This window comes from Ranitomeya variabilis, chromosome 5 (assembly GCF_051348905.1).
Source record: "Ranitomeya variabilis isolate aRanVar5 chromosome 5, aRanVar5.hap1, whole genome shotgun sequence".
Classification (NCBI taxonomy): Eukaryota; Metazoa; Chordata; class Amphibia; order Anura; family Dendrobatidae; genus Ranitomeya; species Ranitomeya variabilis.
The window spans coordinates 593,120,142-593,141,413 of NC_135236.1; the positions used below are offsets into that span (position 1 = coordinate 593,120,142).

A 21,272-nucleotide genomic window follows, 5' to 3' on the forward strand; every position below is an offset into this window, starting at 1 on the left:
TTCTATCAACGGTCTTTATCTTAACTGAAAACTGCTAAATCATACAAATACAAAAGAAGATTATATAACATGCTAATTTGCATGCTAGCAAAATCATAAGAATAAGTAAAAAAACATTTCAAGATCTCATAATACTGGCAGCAGTGAGATTAAAGCATATGCTAATTTTGCATGTTAGCATAATTATAAGAATGAGATAAAAAGGTTTAAAAGAACTCATACTAGTGGCAGCAGTGGGATTTGAACTCACAAGTCTGTTGGAATATGGGTAAGTCTCTTAACAATAGGAAAAATCAATGATTCTTTCAACTGTCTTTTCCTAAACAGAAACTAACACACTCATGAAAATACAAAATCATAAGAATTAGATCAAAGGGTTCTCAAAACCTCATAATAATGGCAGCAGTGGGATTTGAATGGGCATGTCTCTAAACATTAGAAAAAAGCAAGGATTCTTTCAACAGTCTTTATCTGAACTGAAAACTAGAAAATCATGCAAATACAAAAGAAGATTAAATCACATGCTAATTTGCATGTTAGCAAAATCATAAGAATAAGTACAAAAACATTTCAAGATCTCATAATACTGGCAGCAGTGGGTTTAAAGCATATGCTAATTTTGCATGTTAGCATAATTATAAGAATAAGATAAAAAGGTTTAAAAGAACTCATACTAGTGGCATTTGAACCCACAAGTCTGTTAAAATTTAGGTAAGTCTCTAAACAATAGGAACAATCAATGATTCTTTCAACTGTCTTTTCCAAAACAAAAATGCACACACTCATGGAAATACAAAATACTCAGAATTAGATCAAAGGGTTCTCAAAACCTCATAATACTGGCAGCAGTGGGATTTTAACCCACACCTCCGAAGAGACTGGAGCCTTAATCCAGCGCCTTAGACCGCTCGGCCATGCTACCTAATGCATCATTAAAAGAGCTTCCTTAGAGTAAGTTTAGTGTATCTGACTACATTTTAAACTTGTGCATTGTGGAAAATGGATAGGTCTCTAAACAAAAAGGAACAAGCAATGATTCTATCTTTTGTCTTTTCCAAAAAAGCAAAGCACGCACTCATACAAAAATATGCTAATTTTTCTATTAGCAAAATCATAAATATAAGCTGAAAAGGTTTTCAAAACCTCAATATGTTGGCAGCAGTGGGATTTGGACCCACGCCTCCAAAGAGACTGGAGCCTAAATCCAGCGCCTTAGACCACTCGGCCATGCTACCTTAAACAGCATGGTTAATTAAGCTTCCTTAGAGAAAGTTAAGTACATTTGACAACATTTAAAATTAGTACATTTTGGAAAATGGGCATGTCTCTAAACATTAGGCAAAAACAAAGATTCTATCAACGGTCTTTATCTTAACTGAAAACTGCTAAATCATACAAATACAAAAGAAGATTATATCACATGCTAATTTGCATGCTAGCAAAATCATAAGAATAAGTACAAAAACATTTCAAGATCTCATAATACTGGCAGCAGTGAGATTAAAGCATATGCTAATTTTGCATGTTAGCATAATTATAAGAATGAGATAAAAAGGTTTAAAAGAACTCATACTAGTGGCAGCAGTGGGATTTGAACTCACAAGTCTGTTGGAATATGGGTAAGTCTCTTAACAATAGGAAAAATCAATGATTCTTTCAACTGTCTTTTCCTAAACAGAAACTAACACACTCATGAAAATACAAAATCATAAGAATTAGATCAAAGGGTTCTCAAAACCTCATAATAATGGCAGCAGTGGGATTTGAATGGGCATGTCTCTAAACATTAGAAAAAAGCAAGGATTCTTTCAACAGTCTTTATCTGAACTGAAAACTGGAAAATCATGCAAATACAAAAGAAGATTAAATCACATGCTAATTTGCATGTTAGCAAAATCATAAGAATAAGTACAAAAACATTTCAAGATCTCATAATACTGGCAGCAGTGGGTTTAAAGCATATGCTAATTTTGCATGTTAGCATAATTATAAGAATAAGATAAAAAGGTTTAAAAGAACTCATACTAGTGGCATTTGAACCCACAAGTCTGTTAAAATTTAGGTAAGTCTCTAAACAATAGGAACAATCAATGATTCTTTCAACTGTCTTTTCCAAAACAGAAATGCACACACTCATGGAAATACAAAATCCTCAGAATTAGATCAAAGGGTTCTCAAAACCTCATAATACTGGCAGCAGTGGGATTTGAACCCACGCCTCCGAAGAGACTGGAGCCTTAATCCAGCGCCTTAAACCGCTCGGCCATGCTACCTAATGCATCATTAAAAGAGCTTCCTTAGAGTAAGTTTAGTGTATCTGACTACATTTTAAACTTGTGCATTGTGGAAAATGGATAGGTCTCTAAACAAAAAGGAAAAAGCAATGATTCTATCTTTTGTCTTTTCCAAAAAAGCAAAGCACGCACTCATACAAAAATATGCTAATTTTTCTATTAGCAAAATCATAAATATAAGCTGGAAAGGTTTTCAAAACCTCAATATGTTGGCAGCAGTGGGATTTGAACCCACGCCTCCAAAGAGACTGAAGCCTAAATCCAGCGCCTTAGACCACTCGGCCATGCTACCTTAAACAGCATGGTTAATTAAGCTTCCTTAGAGAAAGTGAAGTACATTTGACAACATTTAAAATTAGTACATTTTGGAAAATGGGCATGTCTCTAAACATTAGGCAAAAACAAAGATTCTATCAACGGTCTTTATCTTAACTGAAAACTGCTAAATCATACAAATACAAAAGAAGATTATATCACATGCTAATTTGCATGCTAGCAAAATCATAAGAATAAGTACAAAAACATTTCAAGATCTCATTATACTGGCAGCAGTGAGATTAAAGCATATGCTAATTTTGCATGTTAGCATAATTATAAGAATGAGATAAAAAGGTTTAAAAGAACTCATACTAGTGGCAGCAGTGGGATTTGAACTCACAAGTCTGTTGGAATATGGGTAAGTCTCTTAACAATAGGAAAAATCAATGATTCTTTCAACTGTCTTTTCCTAAACAGAAACTAACACACTCATGAAAATACAAAATCATAAGAATTAGATCAAAGGGTTCTCAAAACCTCATAATAATGGCAGCAGTGGGATTTGAATGGGCATGTCTCTAAACATTAGAAAAAAGCAAGGATTCTTTCAACAGTCTTTATCTGAACTGAAAACTAGAAAATCATGCAAATACAAAAGAAGATTAAATCACATGCTAATTTGCATGTTAGCAAAATCATAAGAATAAGTACAAAAACATTTCAAGATCTCATAATACTGGCAGCAGTGGGTTTAAAGCATATGCTAATTTTGCATGTTAGCATAATTATAAGAATAAGATAAAAAGGTTTAAAAGAACTCATACTAGTGGCATTTGAACCCACAAGTCTGTTAAAATTTAGGTAAGTCTCTAAACTAAGGTCTAAAACTGTCTTTTCCAAAACAGAAATGCACACACTCATGGAAATACAAAATCCTCAGAATTAGATCAAAGGGTTCTCAAAACCTCATAATACTGGCAGCAGTGGGATTTGAACCCACGCCTCCGAAGAGACTGGAGCCTTAATCCAGTGCCTTAGACCGCTCGGCCATGCTACCTAATGCATCATTAAAAGAGCTTCCTGAGAGTAAGTTTAGTGTATCTGACTACATTTTAAACTTGTGCATTGTGGAAAATGGATAGGTCTCTAAACAAAAAGGAAAAAGCAATGATTCTATCTTTTGTCTTTTCCAAAAAAGCAAAGCACGCACTCATACAAAAATATGCTAATTTTTCTATTAGCAAAATCATAAATATAAGCTGAAAAGGTTTTCAAAACCTCAATATGTTGGCAGCAGTGGGATTTGAACCCACGCCTCCAAAGAGACTGGAGCCTAAATCCAGCGCCTTAGACCACTCGGCCATGCTACCTTAAACAGCATGGTTAATTAAGCTTCCTTAGAGAAAGTGAAGTACATTTGACAACATTTAAAATTAGTACATTTTGGAAAATGGGCATGTCTCTAAACATTAGGCAAAAACAAAGATTCTATCAACGGTCTTTATCTTAACTGAAAACTGCTAAATCATACAAATACAAAAGAAGATTATATCACATGCTAATTTGCATGCTAGCAAAATCATAAGAATAAGTACAAAAACATTTCAAGATCTCATAATACTGGCAGCAGTGAGATTAAAGCATATGCTAATTTTGCATGTTAGCATAATTATAAGAATGAGATAAAAAGGTTTAAAAGAACTCATACTAGTGGCAGCAGTGGGATTTGAACTCACAAGTCTGTTGGAATATGGGTAAGTCTCTTAACAATAGGAAAAATCAATGATTCTTTCAACTGTCTTTTCCTAAACAGAAACTAACACACTCATGAAAATACAAAATCATAAGAATTAGATCAAAGGGTTCTCAAAACCTCATAATAATGGCAGCAGTGGGATTTGAATGGGCATGTCTCTAAACATTAGAAAAAAGCAAGGATTCTTTCAACAGTCTTTATCTGAACTGAAAACTAGAAAATCATGCAAATACAAAAGAAGATTAAATCACATGCTAATTTGCATGTTAGCAAAATCATAAGAATAAGTACAAAAACATTTCAAGATCTCATAATACTGGCAGCAGTGGGTTTAAAGCATATGCTAATTTTGCATGTTAGCATAATTATAAGAATAAGATAAAAAGGTTTAAAAGAACTCATACTAGTGGCATTTGAACCCACAAGTCTGCTAAAATTTAGGTAAGTCTCTAAACAATAGGAACAATCAATGATTCTTTCAACTGTCTTTTCCAAAACAAAAATGCACACACTCATGGAAATACAAAATACTCAGAATTAGATCAAAGGGTTCTCAAAACCTCATAATACTGGCAGCAGTGGGATTTTAACCCACACCTCCGAAGAGACTGGAGCCTTAAGCCAGCGCCTTAGACCGCTCGGCCATGCTACCTAATGCATCATTAAAAGAGCTTCCTTAGAGTAAGTTTAGTGTATCTGACTACATTTTAAACTTGTGCATTGTGGAAAATGGATAGGTCTCTAAACAAAAAGGAACAAGCAATGATTCTATCTTTTGTCTTTTCCAAAAAAGCAAAGCACGCACTCATACAAAAATATGCTAATTTTTCTATTAGCAAAATCATAAATATAAGCTGAAAAGGTTTTCAAAACCTCAATATGTTGGCAGCAGTGGGATTTGGACCCACGCCTCCAAAGAGACTGGAGCCTAAATCCAGCGCCTTAGACCACTCGGCCATGCTACCTTAAACAGCATGGTTAATTAAGCTTCCTTAGAGAAAGTTAAGTACATTTGACAACATTTAAAATTAGTACATTTTGGAAAATGGGCATGTCTCTAAACATTAGGCAAAAACAAAGATTCTATCAACGGTCTTTATCTTAACTGAAAACTGCTAAATCATACAAATACAAAAGAAGATTATATCACATGCTAATTTGCATGCTAGCAAAATCATAAGAATAAGTACAAAAACATTTCAAGATCTCATAATACTGGCAGCAGTGAGATTAAAGCATATGCTAATTTTGCATGTTAACATAATTATAAGAATGAGATAAAAAGGTTTAAAAGAACTCATACTAGTGGCAGCAGTGGGATTTGAACTCACAAGTCTGTTGGAATATGGGTAAGTCTCTTAACAATAGGAAAAATCAATGATTCTTTCAACTGTCTTTTCCTAAACAGAAACTAACACACTCATGAAAATACAAAATCATAAGAATTAGATCAAAGGGTTCTCAAAACCTCATAATAATGGCAGCAGTGGGATTTGAATGGGCATGTCTCTAAACATTAGAAAAAAGCAAGGATTCTTTCAACAGTCTTTATCTGAACTGAAAACTGCAAAATCATGCAAATACAAAAGAAGATTAAATCACATGCTAATTTGCATGTTAGCAAAATCATAAGAATAAGTACAAAAACATTTCAAGATCTCATAATACTGGCAGCAGTGGGTTTAAAGCATATGCTAATTTTGCATGTTAGCATAATTATAAGAATAAGATAAAAAGGTTTAAAAGAACTCATACTAGTGGCATTTGAACCCACAAGTCTGTTAAAATTTAGGTAAGTCTCTAAACAATAGGAACAATCAATGATTCTTTCAACTGTCTTTTCCAAAACAGAAATGCACACACTCATGGAAATACAAAATCCTCAGAATTAGATCAAAGGGTTCTCAAAACCTCATAATACTGGCAGCAGTGGGATTTGAACCCACGCCTCCGAAGAGACTGGAGCCTTAATCCAGCGCCTTAAACCGCTCGGCCATGCTACCTAATGCATCATTAAAAGAGCTTCCTTAGAGTAAGTTTAGTGTATCTGACTACATTTTAAACTTGTGCATTGTGGAAAATGGATAGGTCTCTAAACAAAAAGGAAAAAGCAATGATTCTATCTTTTGTCTTTTCCAAAAAAGCAAAGCACGCACTCATACAAAAATATGCTAATTTTTCTATTAGCAAAATCATAAATATAAGCTGGAAAGGTTTTCAAAACCTCAATATGTTGGCAGCAGTGGGATTTGAACCCACGCCTCCAAAGAGACTGAAGCCTAAATCCAGCGCCTTAGACCACTCGGCCATGCTACCTTAAACAGCATGGTTAATTAAGCTTCCTTAGAGAAAGTGAAGTACATTTGACAACATTTAAAATTAGTACATTTTGGAAAATGGGCATGTCTCTAAACATTAGGCAAAAACAAAGATTCTATCAACGGTCTTTATCTTAACTGAAAACTGCTAAATCATACAAATACAAAAGAAGATTATATCACATGCTAATTTGCATGCTAGCAAAATCATAAGAATAAGTACAAAAACATTTCAAGATCTCATTATACTGGCAGCAGTGAGATTAAAGCATATGCTAATTTTGCATGTTAGCATAATTATAAGAATGAGATAAAAAGGTTTAAAAGAACTCATACTAGTGGCAGCAGTGGGATTTGAACTCACAAGTCTGTTGGAATATGGGTACGTCTCTTAACAATAGGAAAAATCAATGATTCTTTCAACTGTCTTTTCCTAAACAGAAATTAACACACTCATGAAAATACAAAATCATAAGAATTAGATCAAAGGGTTCTCAAAACCTCATAATAATGGCAGCAGTGGGATTTGAATGGGCATGTCTCTAAACATTAGAAAAAAGCAAGGATTCTTTCAACAGTCTTTATCTGAACTGAAAACTGCAAAATCATGCAAATACAAAAGAAGATTAAATCACATGCTAATTTGCATGTTAGCAAAATCATAAGAATAAGTACAAAAACATTTCAAGATCTCATAATACTGGCAGCAGTGGGTTTAAAGCATATGCTAATTTTGCATGTTAGCATAATTATAAGAATAAGATAAAAAGGTTTAAAAGAACTCATACTAGTGGCATTTGAACCCACAAGTCTGTTAAAATTTAGGTAAGTCTCTAAACTAAAGTCTAAAACTGTCTTTTCCAAAACAGAAATGCACACACTCATGGAAATACAAAATCCTCAGAATTAGATCAAAGTGTTCTCAAAACCTCATAATACTGGCAGCAGTGGGATTTGAACCCACGCCTCCAAAGAGACTGGAGCCTAAATCCAACGCCTTAGACCACTCGGCCATGCTACCTAATGCATCATTAAAAGAGCTTCCTGAGAGTAAGTTTAGTGTATCTGACTACATTTTAAACTTGTGCATTGTGGAAAATGGATAGGTCTCTAAACAAAAAGGAAAAAGCAATGATTCTATCTTTTGTCTTTTCCAAAAAAGCAAAGCACGCACTCATACAAAAATATGCTAATTTTTCTATTAGCAAAATCATAAATATAAGCTGAAAAGGTTTTCAAAACCTCAATATGTTGGCAGCAGTGGGATTTGAACCCACGCCTCCAAAGAGACTGGAGCCTAAATACAGCGCCTTAGACCACTCGGCCATGCTACCTTAAACAGCATGGTTAGTTAAGCTTCCTTATAGAAAGTGAAGTACATTTGACAACATTTAAAATTAGTACATTTTGGAAAATGGGCATGTCTCTAAACATTAGGCAAAAACAAAGATTCTATCAACGGTCTTTATCTTAACTGAAAACTGCTAAATCATACAAATACAAAAGAAAATTATATCACATGCTAATTTGCATGCTAGCAAAATCATAAGAATAAGTACAAAAACATTTCAAGATCTCATAATACTGGCAGCAGTGAGATTAAAGCATATGCTAATTTTGCATGTTAGCATAATTATAAGAATGAGATAAAAAGGTTTAAAAGAACTCATACTAGTGGCAGCAGTGGGATTTGAACTCACAAGTCTGTTGGAATATGGGTAAGTCTCTTAACAATAGGAAAAATCAATGATTCTTTCAACTGTCTTTTCCTAAACAGAAATTAACACACTCATGAAAATACAAAATCATAAGAATTAGATCAAAGGGTTCTCAAAACCTCATAATAATGGCAGCAGTGGGATTTGAATGGGCATGTCTCTAAACATTAGAAAAAAGCAAGGATTCTTTCAACAGTCTTTATCTGAACTGAAAACTGGAAAATCATGCAAATACAAAAGAAGATTTAATCACATGCTAATTTGCATGTTAGCAAAATCATAAGAATAAGTACAAAAACATTTCAAGAACTCATAATACTGGCAGCAGTGGGTTTAAAGCATATGCTAATTTTGCATGTTAGCATAATTATAAGAATAAGATAAAAAGGTTTAAAAGAACTCATACTAGTGGCATTTGAACCCACAAGTCTGTTAAAATTTAGGTAAGTCTCTAAACTAAAGTCTAAAACTGTCTTTTCCAAAACAGAAATGCACACACTCATGGAAATACAAAATCCTCAGAATTAGATCAAAGGGTTCTCAAAACCTCATAACACTGGCAGCAGTGGGATTTGAACCCACGCCTCCAAAGAGACTGGAGCCTAAATCCAACGCCTTAGACCACTCGGCCATGCTACCTAATGCATCATTGAAAGAGCTTCCTGAGAGTAAGTTTAGTGTATCTGACTACATTTTAAACTTGTGCATTGTGGAAAATGGATAGGTCTCTAAACAAAAAGGAAAAAGCAATGATTCTATCTTTTGTCTTTTCCAAAAAAGCAAAGCACGCACTCATACAAAAATATGCTAATTTTTCTATTAGCAAAATCATAAATATAAGCTGAAAAGGTTTTCAAAACCTCAATATGTTGGCAGCAGTGGGATTTGAACCCACGCCTCCAAAGAGACTGGAGCCTAAATCCAGCGCCTTAGACCACTCGGCCATGCTACCTTAAACAGCATGGTTAGTTAAGCTTCCTTATAGAAAGTGAAGTACATTTGACAAGATTTAAAATTAGTACATTTTGGAAAATGGGCATGTCTCTAAACATTAGGCAAAAACAAAGATTCTATCAACGGTCTTTATCTTAACTGAAAACTGCTAAATCATACAAATACAAAAGAAAATTATATCACATGCTAATTTGCATGCTAGCAAAATCATAAGAATAAGTACAAAAACATTTCAAGATCTCATAATACTGGCAGCAGTGAGATTAAAGCATATGCTAATTTTGCATGTTAGCATAATTATAAGAATGAGATAAAAAGGTTTAAAAGAACTCATACTAGTGGCAGCAGTGGGATTTGAACTCACAAGTCTGTTGGAATATGGGTAAGTCTCTTAACAATAGGAAAAATCAATGATTCTTTCAACTGTCTTTTCCTAAACAGAAATTAACACACTCATGAAAATACAAAATCATAAGAATTAGATCAAAGGGTTCTCAAAACCTCATAATAATGGCAGCAGTGGGATTTGAATGGGCATGTCTCTAAACATTAGAAAAAAGCAAGGATTCTTTCAACAGTCTTTATCTGAACTGAAAACTGGAAAATCATGCAAATACAAAAGAAGATTTAATCACATGCTAATTTGCATGTTAGCAAAATCATAAGAATAAGTACAAAAACATTTCAAGAACTCATAATACTGGCAGCAGTGGGTTTAAAGCATATGCTAATTTTGCATGTTAGCATAATTATAAGAATAAGATAAAAAGGTTTAAAAGAACTCATACTAGTGGCATTTGAACCCACAAGTCTGTTAAAATTTAGGTAAGTCTCTAAACTAAAGTCTAAAACTGTCTTTTCCAAAACAGAAATGCACACACTCATGGAAATACAAAATCCTCAGAATTAGATCAAAGGGTTCTCAAAACCTCATAATACTGGCAGCAGTGGGATTTGAACCCACGCCTCCGAAGAGACTGGAGCCTTAATCCAGCGCCTTAGACCGCTCGGCCATGCTACCTAATGCATCATTAAAAGAGCTTCCTGAGAGTAAGTTTAGTGTATCTGACTATATTTTAAACTTGTGCATTGTGGAAAATGGATAGGTCTCTAAACAAAAAGGAAAAAGCAATGATTCTATCTTTTGTCTTTTCCAAAAAAGCAAAGCACGCACTCATACAAAAATATGCTAATTTTTCTATTAGCAAAATCATAAATATAAGCTGAAAAGGTTTTCAAAACCTCAATATGTTGGCAGCAGTGGGATTTGAACCCACGCCTCCAAAGAGACTGGAGCCTAAATCCAGCGCCTTAGACCACTCGGCCATGCTACCTTAAACAGCATGGTTAATTAAGCTTCCTTAGAGAAAGTGAAATACATTTGACAACATTTAAAATTAGTACATTTTGGAAAATGGTCATGTCTCTAAACATTAGGCAAAAACAAAGATTCTATCAACGGTCTTTATCTTAACTGAAAACTGCTAAATCATACAAATACAAAAGAAGATTATATCACATGCTAATTTGCATGCTAGCAAAATCATAAGAATAAGTACAAAAACATTTCAAGATCTCATAATACTGGCAGCAGTGAGATTAAAGCATATGCTAATTTTGCATGTTAGCATAATTATAAGAATGAGATAAAAAGGTTTAAAAGAACTCATACTAGTGGCAGCAGTGGGATTTGAACTCACAAGTCTGTTGGAATATGGGTAAGTCTCTTAACAATAGGAAAAATCAATGATTCTTTCAACTGTCTTTTCCTAAACAGAAATTAACACACTCATGAAAATACAAAATCATAAGAATTAGATCAAAGGGTTCTCAAAACCTCATAATAATGGCAGCAGTGGGATTTGAATGGGCATGTCTCTAAACATTAGAAAAAAGCAAGGATTCTTTCAACAGTCTTTATCTGAACTGAAAACTGGAAAATCATGCAAATACAAAAGAAGATTAAATCACATGCTAATGTGCATGTTAGCAAAATCATAAGAATAAGTACAAAAACATTTCAAGAACTCATAATACTGGCAGCAGTGGGTTTAAAGCATATGCTAATTTTGCATGTTAGCATAATTATAAGAATAAGATAAAAAGGTTTAAAAGAACTCATACTAGTGGCATTTGAACCCACAAGTCTGTTAAAATTTAGGTAAGTCTCTAAACTAAAGTCTAAAACTGTCTTTTCCAAAACAGAAATGCACACACTCATGGAAATACAAAATCCTCAGAATTAGATCAAAGGGTTCTCAAAACCTCAATATGTTGGCAGCAGTGGGATTTGAACCCACGCCTCCAAAGAGACTGGAGCCTAAATCCAGCGCCTTAGACCACTCGGCCATGCTACCTTAAACAGCATGGTTAATTAAGCTTCCTTAGAGAAAGTGAAGTACATTTGACAACATTTAAAATTAGTACATTTTGGAAAATGGGCATGTCTCTAAACATTAGGCAAAAACAAAGATTCTATCAACGGTCTTTATCTTAACTGAAAACTGCTAAATCATACAAATACAAAAGAAGATTATATCACATGCTAATTTGCATGCTAGCAAAATCATAAGAATAAGTACAAAAACATTTCAAGATCTCATAATACTGGCAGCAGTGAGATTAAAGCATATGCTAATTTTGCATGTTAGCATAATTATAAGAATGAGATAAAAAGGTTTAAAAGAACTCATACTAGTGGCAGCAATGGGATTTGAACTCACAAGTCTGTTGGAATATGGGTAAGTCTCTTAACAATAGGAAAAATCAATGATTCTTTCAACTGTCTTTTCCTAAACAGAAACTAACACACTCATGAAAATACAAAATCATAAGAATTAGATCAAAGGGTTCTCAAAACCTCATAATAATGGCAGCAGTGGGATTTGAATGGGCATATCTCTAAACATTAGAAAAAAGCAAGGATTCTTTCAACAGTCTTTATCTGAACTGAAAACTAGAAAATCATGCAAATACAAAAGAAGATTAAATCACATGCTAATTTGCATGTTAGCAAAATCATAAGAATAAGTACAAAAACATTTCAAGATCTCATAATACTGGCAGCAGTGGGTTTAAAGCATATGCTAATTTTGCATGTTAGCATAATTATAAGAATAAGATAAAAAGGTTTAAAAGAACTCATACTAGTGGCATTTGAACCCACAAGTCTGTTAAAATTTAGGTAAGTCTCTAAACTAAAGTCTAAAACTGTCTTTTCCAAAACAGAAATGCACACACTCATGGAAATACAAAATCCTCAGAATTAGATCAAAGGGTTCTCAAAACCTCATAATACTGGCAGCAGTGGGATTTGAACCCACGCCTCCGAAGAGACTGGAGCCTTAATCCAGCGCCTTAGACTGCTCGGCCATGCTACCTAATGCATCATTAAAAGAGCTTCCTGAGAGTAAGTTTAGTGTATCTGACTACATTTTAAACTTGTGCATTGTGGAAAATGGATAGGTCTCTAAACAAAAAGGAAAAAGCAATGATTCTATCTTTTGTCTTTTCCAAAAAAGCAAAGCACGCGCTCATACAAAAATATGCTAATTTTTCTATTAGCAAAATCATAAATATAAGCTGAAAAGGTTTTCAAAACCTCAATATGTTGGCAGCAGTGGGATTTGAACCCACGCCTCCAAAGAGACTGGAGCCTAAATCCAGCGCCTTAGACCACTCGGCCATGCTACCTTAAACAGCATGGTTAATTAAGCTTCCTTAGAGAAAGTGAAATACATTTGACAACATTTAAAATTAGTACATTTTGGAAAATGGTCATGTCTCTAAACATTAGGCAAAAACAAAGATTCTATCAACGGTCTTTATCTTAACTGAAAACTGCTAAATCATACAAATACAAAAGAAGATTATATCACATGCTAATTTGCATGCTAGCAAAATCATAAGAATAAGTACAAAAACATTTCAAGATCTCATAATACTGGCAGCAGTGAGATTAAAGCATATGCTAATTTTGCATGTTAGCATAATTATAAGAATGAGATAAAAAGGTTTAAAAGAACTCATACTAGTGGCAGCAGTGGGATTTGAACTCACAAGTCTGTTGGAATATGGGTAAGTCTCTTAACAATAGGAAAAATCAATGATTCTTTCAACTGTCTTTTCCTAAACAGAAACTAACACACTCATGAAAATACAAAATCATAAGAATTAGATCAAAGGGTTCTCAAAACCTCATAATAATGGCAGCAGTGGGATTTGAATGGGCATATCTCTAAACATTAGAAAAAAGCAAGGATTCTTTCAACAGTCTTTATCTGAACTGAAAACTAGAAAATCATGCAAATACAAAAGAAGATTAAATCACATGCTAATTTGCATGTTAGCAAAATCATAAGAATAAGTACAAAAACATTTCAAGATCTCATAATACTGGCAGCAGTGGGTTTAAAGCATATGCTAATTTTGCATGTTAGCATAATTATAAGAATAAGATAAAAAGGTTTAAAAGAACTCATACTAGTGGCATTTGAACCCACAAGTCTGTTAAAATTTAGGTAAGTCTCTAAACTAAAGTCTAAAACTGTCTTTTCCAAAACAGAAATGCACACACTCATGGAAATACAAAATCCTCAGAATTAGATCAAAGGGTTCTCAAAACCTCATAATACTGGCAGCAGTGGGATTTGAACCCACGCCTCCGAAGAGACTGGAGCCTTAATCCAGCGCCTTAGACTGCTCGGCCATGCTACCTAATGCATCATTAAAAGAGCTTCCTGAGAGTAAGTTTAGTGTATCTGACTACATTTTAAACTTGTGCATTGTGGAAAATGGATAGGTCTCTAAACAAAAAGGAAAAAGCAATGATTCAATCTTTTGTCTTTTCCAAAAAAGCAAAGCACGCGCTCATACAAAAATATGCTAATTTTTCTATTAGCAAAATCATAAATATAAGCTGAAAAGGTTTTCAAAACCTCAATATGTTGGCAGCAGTGGGATTTGAACCCACGCCTCCAAAGAGACTGGAGCCTAAATCCAGCGCCTTAGACCACTCGGCCATGCTACCTTAAACAGCATGGTTAATTAAGCTTCCTTAGAGAAAGTGAAATACATTTGACAACATTTAAAATTAGTACATTTTGGAAAATGGTCATGTCTCTAAACATTAGGCAAAAACAAAGATTCTATCAACGGTCTTTATCTTAACTGAAAACTGCTAAATCATACAAATACAAAAGAAGATTATATCACATGCTAATTTGCATGCTAGCAAAATCATAAGAATAAGTACAAAAACATTTCAAGATCTCATAATACTGGCAGCAGTGAGATTAAAGCATATGCTAATTTTGCATGTTAGCATAATTATAAGAATGAGATAAAAAGGTTTAAAAGAACTCATACTAGTGGCAGCAGTGGGATTTGAACTCACAAGTCTGTTGGAATATGGGTAAGTCTCTTAACAATAGGAAAAATCAATGATTCTTTCAACTGTCTTTTCCTAAACAGAAATTAACACACTCATGAAAATACAAAATCATAAGAATTAGATCAAAGGGTTCTCAAAACCTCATAATAATGGCAGCAGTGGGATTTGAATGGGCATGTCTCTAAACATTAGAAAAAAGCAAGGATTCTTTCAACAGTCTTTATCTGAACTGAAAACTGGAAAATCATGCAAATACAAAAGAAGATTAAATCACATGCTAATGTGCATGTTAGCAAAATCATAAGAATAAGTACAAAAACATTTCAAGAACTCATAATACTGGCAGCAGTGGGTTTAAAGCATATGCTAATTTTGCATGTTAGCATAATTATAAGAATAAGATAAAAAGGTTTAAAAGAACTCATACTAGTGGCATTTGAACCCACAAGTCTGTTAAAATTTAGGTAAGTCTCTAAACTAAAGTCTAAAACTGTCTTTTCCAAAACAGAAATGCACACACTCATGGAAATACAAAATCCTCAGAATTAGATCAAAGGGTTCTCAAAACCTCATAATACTGGCAGCAGTGGGATTTGAACCCACGCCTCCGAAGAGACTGGAGCCTTAATCCAGTGCCTTAGACCGCTCGGCCATGCTACCTAATGCATCATTAAAAGAGCTTCCTGAGAGTAAGTTTAGTGTATCTGACTACATTTTAAACTTGTGCATTGTGGAAAATGGATAGGTCTCTAAACAAAAAGGAAAAAGCAATGATTCTATCTTTTGTCTTTTCCAAAAAAGCAAAGCACGCACTCATACAAAAATATGCTAATTTTTCTATTAGCAAAATCATAAATATAAGCTGAAAAGGTTTTCAAAACCTCAATATGTTGGCAGCAGTGGGATTTGAACCCACGCCTCCAAAGAGACTGGAGCCTAAATCCAGCGCCTTAGACCACTCGGCCATGCTACCTTAAACAGCATGGTTAATTAAGCTTCCTTAGAGAAAGTGAAGTACATTTGACAACATTTAAAATTAGTACATTTTGGAAAATGGGCATGTCTCTAAACATTAGGCAAAAACAAAGATTCTATCAACGGTCTTTATCTTAACTGAAAACTGCTAAATCATACAAATACAAAAGAAAATTATATCACATGCTAATTTGCATGCTAGCAAAATCATAAGAATAAGTACAAAAACATTTCAAGATCTCATAATACTGGCAGCAGTGAGATTAAAGCATATGCTAATTTTGCATGTTAGCATAATTATAAGAATGAGATAAAAAGGTTTAAAAGAACTCATACTAGTGGCATTTGAACTCACAAGTCTGTTGGAATATGGGTAAGTCTCTTAACAATAGGAATAATCAATGATTCTTTCAACTGTCTTTTCCTAAACAGAAATTAACACACTCATGAAAATACAAAATCATAAGAATTAGATCAAAGGGTTCTCAAAACCTCATAATAATGGCAGCAGTGGGATTTGAATGGGCATGTCTCTAAACATTAGAAAAAAGCAAGGATTCTTTCAACAGTCTTTATCTGAACTGAAAACTGGAAAATCATGCAAATACAAAAGAAGATTAAATCACATGCTAATGTGCATGTTAGCAAAATCATAAGAATAAGTACAAAAACATTTCAAGAACTCATAATACTGGCAGCAGTGGGTTTAAAGCATATGCTAATTTTGCATGTTAGCATAATTATAAGAATAAGATAAAAAGGTTTAAAAGAACTCATACTAGTGGCATTTGAACCCACAAGTCTGTTAAAATTTAGGTAAGTCTCTAAACTAAAGTCTAAAACTGTCTTTTCCAAAACAGAAATGCACACACTCATGGAAATACAAAATCCTCAGAATTAGATCAAAGGGTTCTCAAAACCTCATAATACTGGCAGCAGTGGGATTTGAACCCACGCCTCCGAAGAGACTGGAGCCTTAATCCAGCGCCTTAGACCGCTCGGCCATGCTACCTAATGCATCATTAAAAGAGCTTCCTGAGAGTAAGTTTAGTGTATCTGACTACATTTTAAACTTGTGCATTGTGGAAAATGGATAGGTCTCTAAACAAAAAGGAAAAAGCAATGATTCTATCTTTTGTCTTTTCCAAAAAAGCAAAGCACGCACTCATACAAAAATATGCTAATTTTTCTATTAGCAAAATCATAAATATAAGCTGAAAAGGTTTTCAAAACCTCAATATGTTGGCAGCAGTGGGATTTGAACCCACGCCTCCAAAGAGACTGGAGCCTAAATCCAGCGCCTTAGACCACTCGGCCATGCTACCTTAAACAGCATGGTTAATTAAGCTTCCTTAGAGAAAGTGAAGTACATTTGACAACATTTAAAATTAGTACATTTTGGAAAATGGGCATGTCTCTAAACATTAGGCAAAAACAAAGATTCTATCAACGGTCTTTATCTTAACTGAAAACTGCTAAATCATACAAATACAAAAGAAGATTATATCACATGCTAATTTGCATGCTAGCAAAATCATAAGAATAAGTACAAAAACATTTCAAGATCTCATAATACTGGCAGCAGTGAGATTAAAGCATATGCTAATTTTGCATGTTAGCATAATTATAAGAATTAGATAAAAAGGTTTAAAAGAACTCATACTAGTGGCAGCAGTGGGATTTGAACTCACAAGTCTGTTGGAATATGGGTAAGCCTCTTAACAATAGGAAAAATCAATGATTCTTTCAACTGTCTTTTCCTAAACAGAAACTAACACACTCATGAAAATACAAAATCATAAGAATTAGATCAAAGGGTTCTCAAAACCTCATAATAATGGCAGAAGTGGGATTTGAATGGGCATGTCTCTAAACATTAGAAAAAAGCAAGGATTCTTTCAACAGTCTTTATCTGAACTGAAAACTAGAAAATCATGCAAATACAAAAGAAGATTAAATCACATGCTAATTTGCATGTTAGCAAAATCATAAGAATAAGTACAAAAACATTTCAAGATCTCATAATACTGGCAGCAGTGGGTTTAAAGCATATGCTAATTTTGCATGTTAGCATAATTATAAGAATAAGATAAAAAGGTTTAAAAGAACTCATACTAGTGGCATTTGAACCCACAAGTCTGTTAAAATTTAGATAAGTCTCTAAACTAAAGTCTAAAACTGTCTTTTCCAAAACAGAAATGCACACACTCATGGAAATACAAAATCCTCAGAATTAGATCAAAGGGTTCTCAAAACCTCATAATACTGGCAGCAGTGGGATTTGAACACACGCCTCCGAAGAGACTGGAGCCTTAATCCAGCGCCTTAGACTGCTCGGCCATGCTACCTAATGCATCATTAAAAGAGCTTCCTGAGAGTAAGTTTAGTGTATCTGACTACATTTTAAACTTGTGCATTGTGGAAAATGGATAGGTCTCTAAACAAAAAGGAAAAAGCAATGATTCTATCTTTTGTCTTTTCCAAAAAAGCAAAGCACGCACTCATACAAAAATATGCTAATTTTTCTATTAGCAAAATCATAAATATAAGCTGAAAAGGTTTTCAAAACCTCAATATGTTGGCAGCAGTGGGATTTGAACCCACGCCTCCAAAGAGACTGGAGCCTAAATCCAGCGCCTTAGACCACTCGGCCATGCTACCTTAAACAGCATGGTTAATTAAGCTTCCTTAGAGAAAGTGAAGTACATTTGACAACATTTAAAATTAGTACATTTTGGAAAATGGGCATGTCTTTAAACATTAGGCAAAAACAAAGATTCTATCAACGGTCTTTATCTTAACTGAAAACTGCTAAATCATACAAATACAAAAGAAGATTATATCACATGCTAATTTGCATGCTAGCAAAATCATAAGAATAAGTACAAAAACATTTCAAGATCTCATAATACTGGCAGCAGTGAGATTAAAGCATATGCTAATTTTGCATGTTAGCATAATTATAAGAATTAGATAAAAAGGTTTAAAAGAACTCATACTAGTGGCAGCAGTGGGATTTGAACTCACAAGTCTGTTGGAATATGGGTAAGCCTCTTAACAATAGGAAAAATCAATGATTCTTTCAACTGTCTTTTCCTAAACAGAAATTAACACACTCATGAAAATACAAAATCATAAGAATTAGATCAAAGGGTTCTCAAAACCTCATAATAATGGCAGCAGTGGGATTTGAATGGGCATGTCTCTAAACATTAGAAAAAAGCAAGGATTCTTTCAACAGTCTTTATCTGAACTGAAAACTGGAAAATCATGCAAATACAAAAGAAGATTAAATCACATGCTAATGTGCATGTTAGCAAAATCATAAGAATAAGTACAAAAACATTTCAAGAACTCATAATACTGGCAGCAGTGGGTTTAAAGCATATGCTAATTTTGCATGTTAGCATAATTATAAGAATAAGATAAAAAGGTTTAAAAGAACTCATACTAGTGGCATTTGAACCCACAAGTCTGTTAAAATTTAGGTAAGTCTCTAAACTAAAGTCTAAAACTGTCTTTTCCAAAGCAGAAATGCACACACTCATGGAAATACAAAATCCTCAGAATTAGATCAAAGGGTTCTCAAAACCTCATAATACTGGCAGCAGTGGGATTTGAACACACGCCTCCGAAGAGACTGGAGCCTTAATCCAGCGACTTAGACCGCTCGGCCATGCGACCTAATGCATCATTAAAAGAGCTTCCTTAGAGTAAGTTTAGTGTATCTGACTACATTTTAAACTTGTGCATTGTGGAAAATGGATAGGTCTCTAAACAAAAAGGAAAAAGCAATGATTCTATCTTTTGTCTTTTTCAAAAAAGCAAAGCACGCACTCATACAAAAATATGCTAATTTTTCTGTTAGCAAAATCATAAATATAAGCTGAAAAGGTTTTCAAAACCTCAATATGTTGGCAGCAGTGGGATTTGAACCCACGCCTCCAAAGAGACTGGAGCCTAAATCCAGCGCCTTAGACCACTCGGCCATGCTACCTTAAACAGCATGGATAATTAAGCTTCCTTAGAGAAAGTGAAGTACATTTGACAACATTTAAAATTAGTACATTTTGGAAAATGGGCATGTCTCTAAACATTAGGCAAAAACAAAGATTCTATCAACGGTCTTTATCTTAACTGAAAACTGCTAAATCATACAAATACAAAAGAAGATTATATCACATGCTAATTTGCATGCTAGCAAAATCATAAGAATAAGTACAAAAACATTTCAAGATCTCATAATACTGGCAGAAGTGAGATTAAAGCATATGCTAATTTTGCATGTTAGCATAATTATAAGAATGAGATAAAAAGGTTTAAAAGAACTCATACTAGTGGCAGCAGTGGGATTTGAACTCACAAGTCTGTTGGAATATGGGTAAGTCTCTTAACAATAGGAAAAATCAATGATTCTTTCAACTGTCTTTTCCTAAACAGAAATTAACACACTCATGAAAATACAAAATCATAAGAATTAGATCAAAGGGTTCTCAAAACCTCATAATAATGGCAGCAGTGGGATTTGAATGGGCATGTCTCTAAACATTAGAAAAAAGCAAGGATTCTTTCAACAGTCTTTATCTGAACTGAAAACTGGAAAATCATGCAAATACAAAAGAAGATTAAATCACATGCTAATTTGCATGTTAGCAAAATCATAAGAATAAGTACAAAAACATTTCAAGAACTCATAATACTGGCAGCAGTGGGTTTAAAGCATATGCTAATTTTGCATGTTAGCATAATTATAAGAATAAGATAAAAATGTTTAAAAGAACTCATACTAGTGGCATTTGAACCCACAAGTCTGTTAAAATTTAGGTAAGTCTCTAAACTAAAGTCTAAAACTGTCTTTTCCAAAACAGAAATGCACACACTCATGGAAATACAAAATCCTCAGAATTAGATCAAAGGGTTCTCAAAATCTCATAATACTGGCAGCAGTGGGATTTGAACCCACGCCTCCGAAGAGACTGGAGCCTTAATCCAGCACCTTAGACCGCTCGGCCATGCTACCTAATGCATCATTAAAAGAGCTTCCTGAGAGAAAGTTTAGTGTATCTGACTACATTTTAAACTTGTGCATTGTGGAAAATGGATAGGTCTCTAAACAAAAAGGAAAAAGCAATGATTCTATCTTTTGTCTTTTCCAAAAAAGCAAAGCACGCACTCATACAAAAATATGCTAATTTTTCTATTAGCAAAATCATAAATATAAGCTGAAAAGGTTTTCAAAACCTCAATATGTTGGCAGCAGTGGGATTTGAACCCACGCCTCCAAAGAGACTGGAGCCTAAATCCAGCGCCTTAGACCACTCGGCCATGCTACCTTAAACAGCATGATAATTAAGCTTCCTTAGAGAAAGTGAAGTACATTTGACAACATTTAAAATTAGTACATTTTGGAAAATGGGCATATCTCTAAACATTAGGCAAAAACAAAGATTCTATCAACAGTCTTTATCTTAACTGAAAACTGCTAAATCATACAAATACAAAAGAAGATTATATCACATGCTAATTTGCATGCTAGCAAAATCATAAGAATAAGTACAAAAACATTTCAAGATCTCATAATACTGGCAGCAGTGAGATTAAAGCATA

At 33.9% G+C, this 21,272-nt stretch overlaps 17 non-coding genes across 17 annotated transcripts; all 17 read right to left on the reverse strand.

Moving 5' to 3' along the window:
- Nucleotides 1–2,191: 2,191 nt before the first annotated feature.
- On the reverse strand, nucleotides 2,192–2,273 carry TRNAL-AAG (transfer RNA leucine (anticodon AAG)). The gene has a single exon. It is a non-coding gene; the product is annotated as a tRNA-Leu (tRNA).
- Nucleotides 2,274–3,840: 1,567 nt separating this feature from the next.
- On the reverse strand, nucleotides 3,841–3,922 carry TRNAL-UAG (transfer RNA leucine (anticodon UAG)). The gene has a single exon. It is a non-coding gene; the product is annotated as a tRNA-Leu (tRNA).
- Nucleotides 3,923–6,229: 2,307 nt separating this feature from the next.
- On the reverse strand, nucleotides 6,230–6,311 carry TRNAL-AAG (transfer RNA leucine (anticodon AAG)). Its single transcript has one exon. It is a non-coding gene; the product is annotated as a tRNA-Leu (tRNA).
- A 1,254-nt stretch (nucleotides 6,312–7,565) lies between these two features.
- On the reverse strand, nucleotides 7,566–7,647 carry TRNAL-UAG (transfer RNA leucine (anticodon UAG)). The gene has a single exon. It is a non-coding gene; the product is annotated as a tRNA-Leu (tRNA).
- Nucleotides 7,648–8,901: 1,254 nt separating this feature from the next.
- TRNAL-UAG (transfer RNA leucine (anticodon UAG)) lies at nucleotides 8,902–8,983 on the reverse strand. The gene has a single exon. It is a non-coding gene; the product is annotated as a tRNA-Leu (tRNA).
- A 231-nt stretch (nucleotides 8,984–9,214) lies between these two features.
- On the reverse strand, nucleotides 9,215–9,296 carry TRNAL-UAG (transfer RNA leucine (anticodon UAG)). Its single transcript has one exon. It is a non-coding gene; the product is annotated as a tRNA-Leu (tRNA).
- A 941-nt stretch (nucleotides 9,297–10,237) lies between these two features.
- Nucleotides 10,238–10,319, reverse strand: TRNAL-AAG (transfer RNA leucine (anticodon AAG)). Its single transcript has one exon. It is a non-coding gene; the product is annotated as a tRNA-Leu (tRNA).
- Nucleotides 10,320–10,550: 231 nt separating this feature from the next.
- On the reverse strand, nucleotides 10,551–10,632 carry TRNAL-UAG (transfer RNA leucine (anticodon UAG)). The gene has a single exon. It is a non-coding gene; the product is annotated as a tRNA-Leu (tRNA).
- A 941-nt stretch (nucleotides 10,633–11,573) lies between these two features.
- Nucleotides 11,574–11,655, reverse strand: TRNAL-UAG (transfer RNA leucine (anticodon UAG)). Its single transcript has one exon. It is a non-coding gene; the product is annotated as a tRNA-Leu (tRNA).
- A 1,254-nt stretch (nucleotides 11,656–12,909) lies between these two features.
- TRNAL-UAG (transfer RNA leucine (anticodon UAG)) lies at nucleotides 12,910–12,991 on the reverse strand. Its single transcript has one exon. It is a non-coding gene; the product is annotated as a tRNA-Leu (tRNA).
- Nucleotides 12,992–14,245: 1,254 nt separating this feature from the next.
- TRNAL-UAG (transfer RNA leucine (anticodon UAG)) lies at nucleotides 14,246–14,327 on the reverse strand. Its single transcript has one exon. It is a non-coding gene; the product is annotated as a tRNA-Leu (tRNA).
- Nucleotides 14,328–15,581: 1,254 nt separating this feature from the next.
- Nucleotides 15,582–15,663, reverse strand: TRNAL-UAG (transfer RNA leucine (anticodon UAG)). The gene has a single exon. It is a non-coding gene; the product is annotated as a tRNA-Leu (tRNA).
- A 932-nt stretch (nucleotides 15,664–16,595) lies between these two features.
- On the reverse strand, nucleotides 16,596–16,677 carry TRNAL-AAG (transfer RNA leucine (anticodon AAG)). The gene has a single exon. It is a non-coding gene; the product is annotated as a tRNA-Leu (tRNA).
- A 231-nt stretch (nucleotides 16,678–16,908) lies between these two features.
- TRNAL-UAG (transfer RNA leucine (anticodon UAG)) lies at nucleotides 16,909–16,990 on the reverse strand. The gene has a single exon. It is a non-coding gene; the product is annotated as a tRNA-Leu (tRNA).
- A 1,254-nt stretch (nucleotides 16,991–18,244) lies between these two features.
- On the reverse strand, nucleotides 18,245–18,326 carry TRNAL-UAG (transfer RNA leucine (anticodon UAG)). The gene has a single exon. It is a non-coding gene; the product is annotated as a tRNA-Leu (tRNA).
- Nucleotides 18,327–19,580: 1,254 nt separating this feature from the next.
- Nucleotides 19,581–19,662, reverse strand: TRNAL-UAG (transfer RNA leucine (anticodon UAG)). The gene has a single exon. It is a non-coding gene; the product is annotated as a tRNA-Leu (tRNA).
- Nucleotides 19,663–20,916: 1,254 nt separating this feature from the next.
- Nucleotides 20,917–20,998, reverse strand: TRNAL-UAG (transfer RNA leucine (anticodon UAG)). The gene has a single exon. It is a non-coding gene; the product is annotated as a tRNA-Leu (tRNA).
- Between the last annotated feature and the right edge of the window lie 274 nt (nucleotides 20,999–21,272).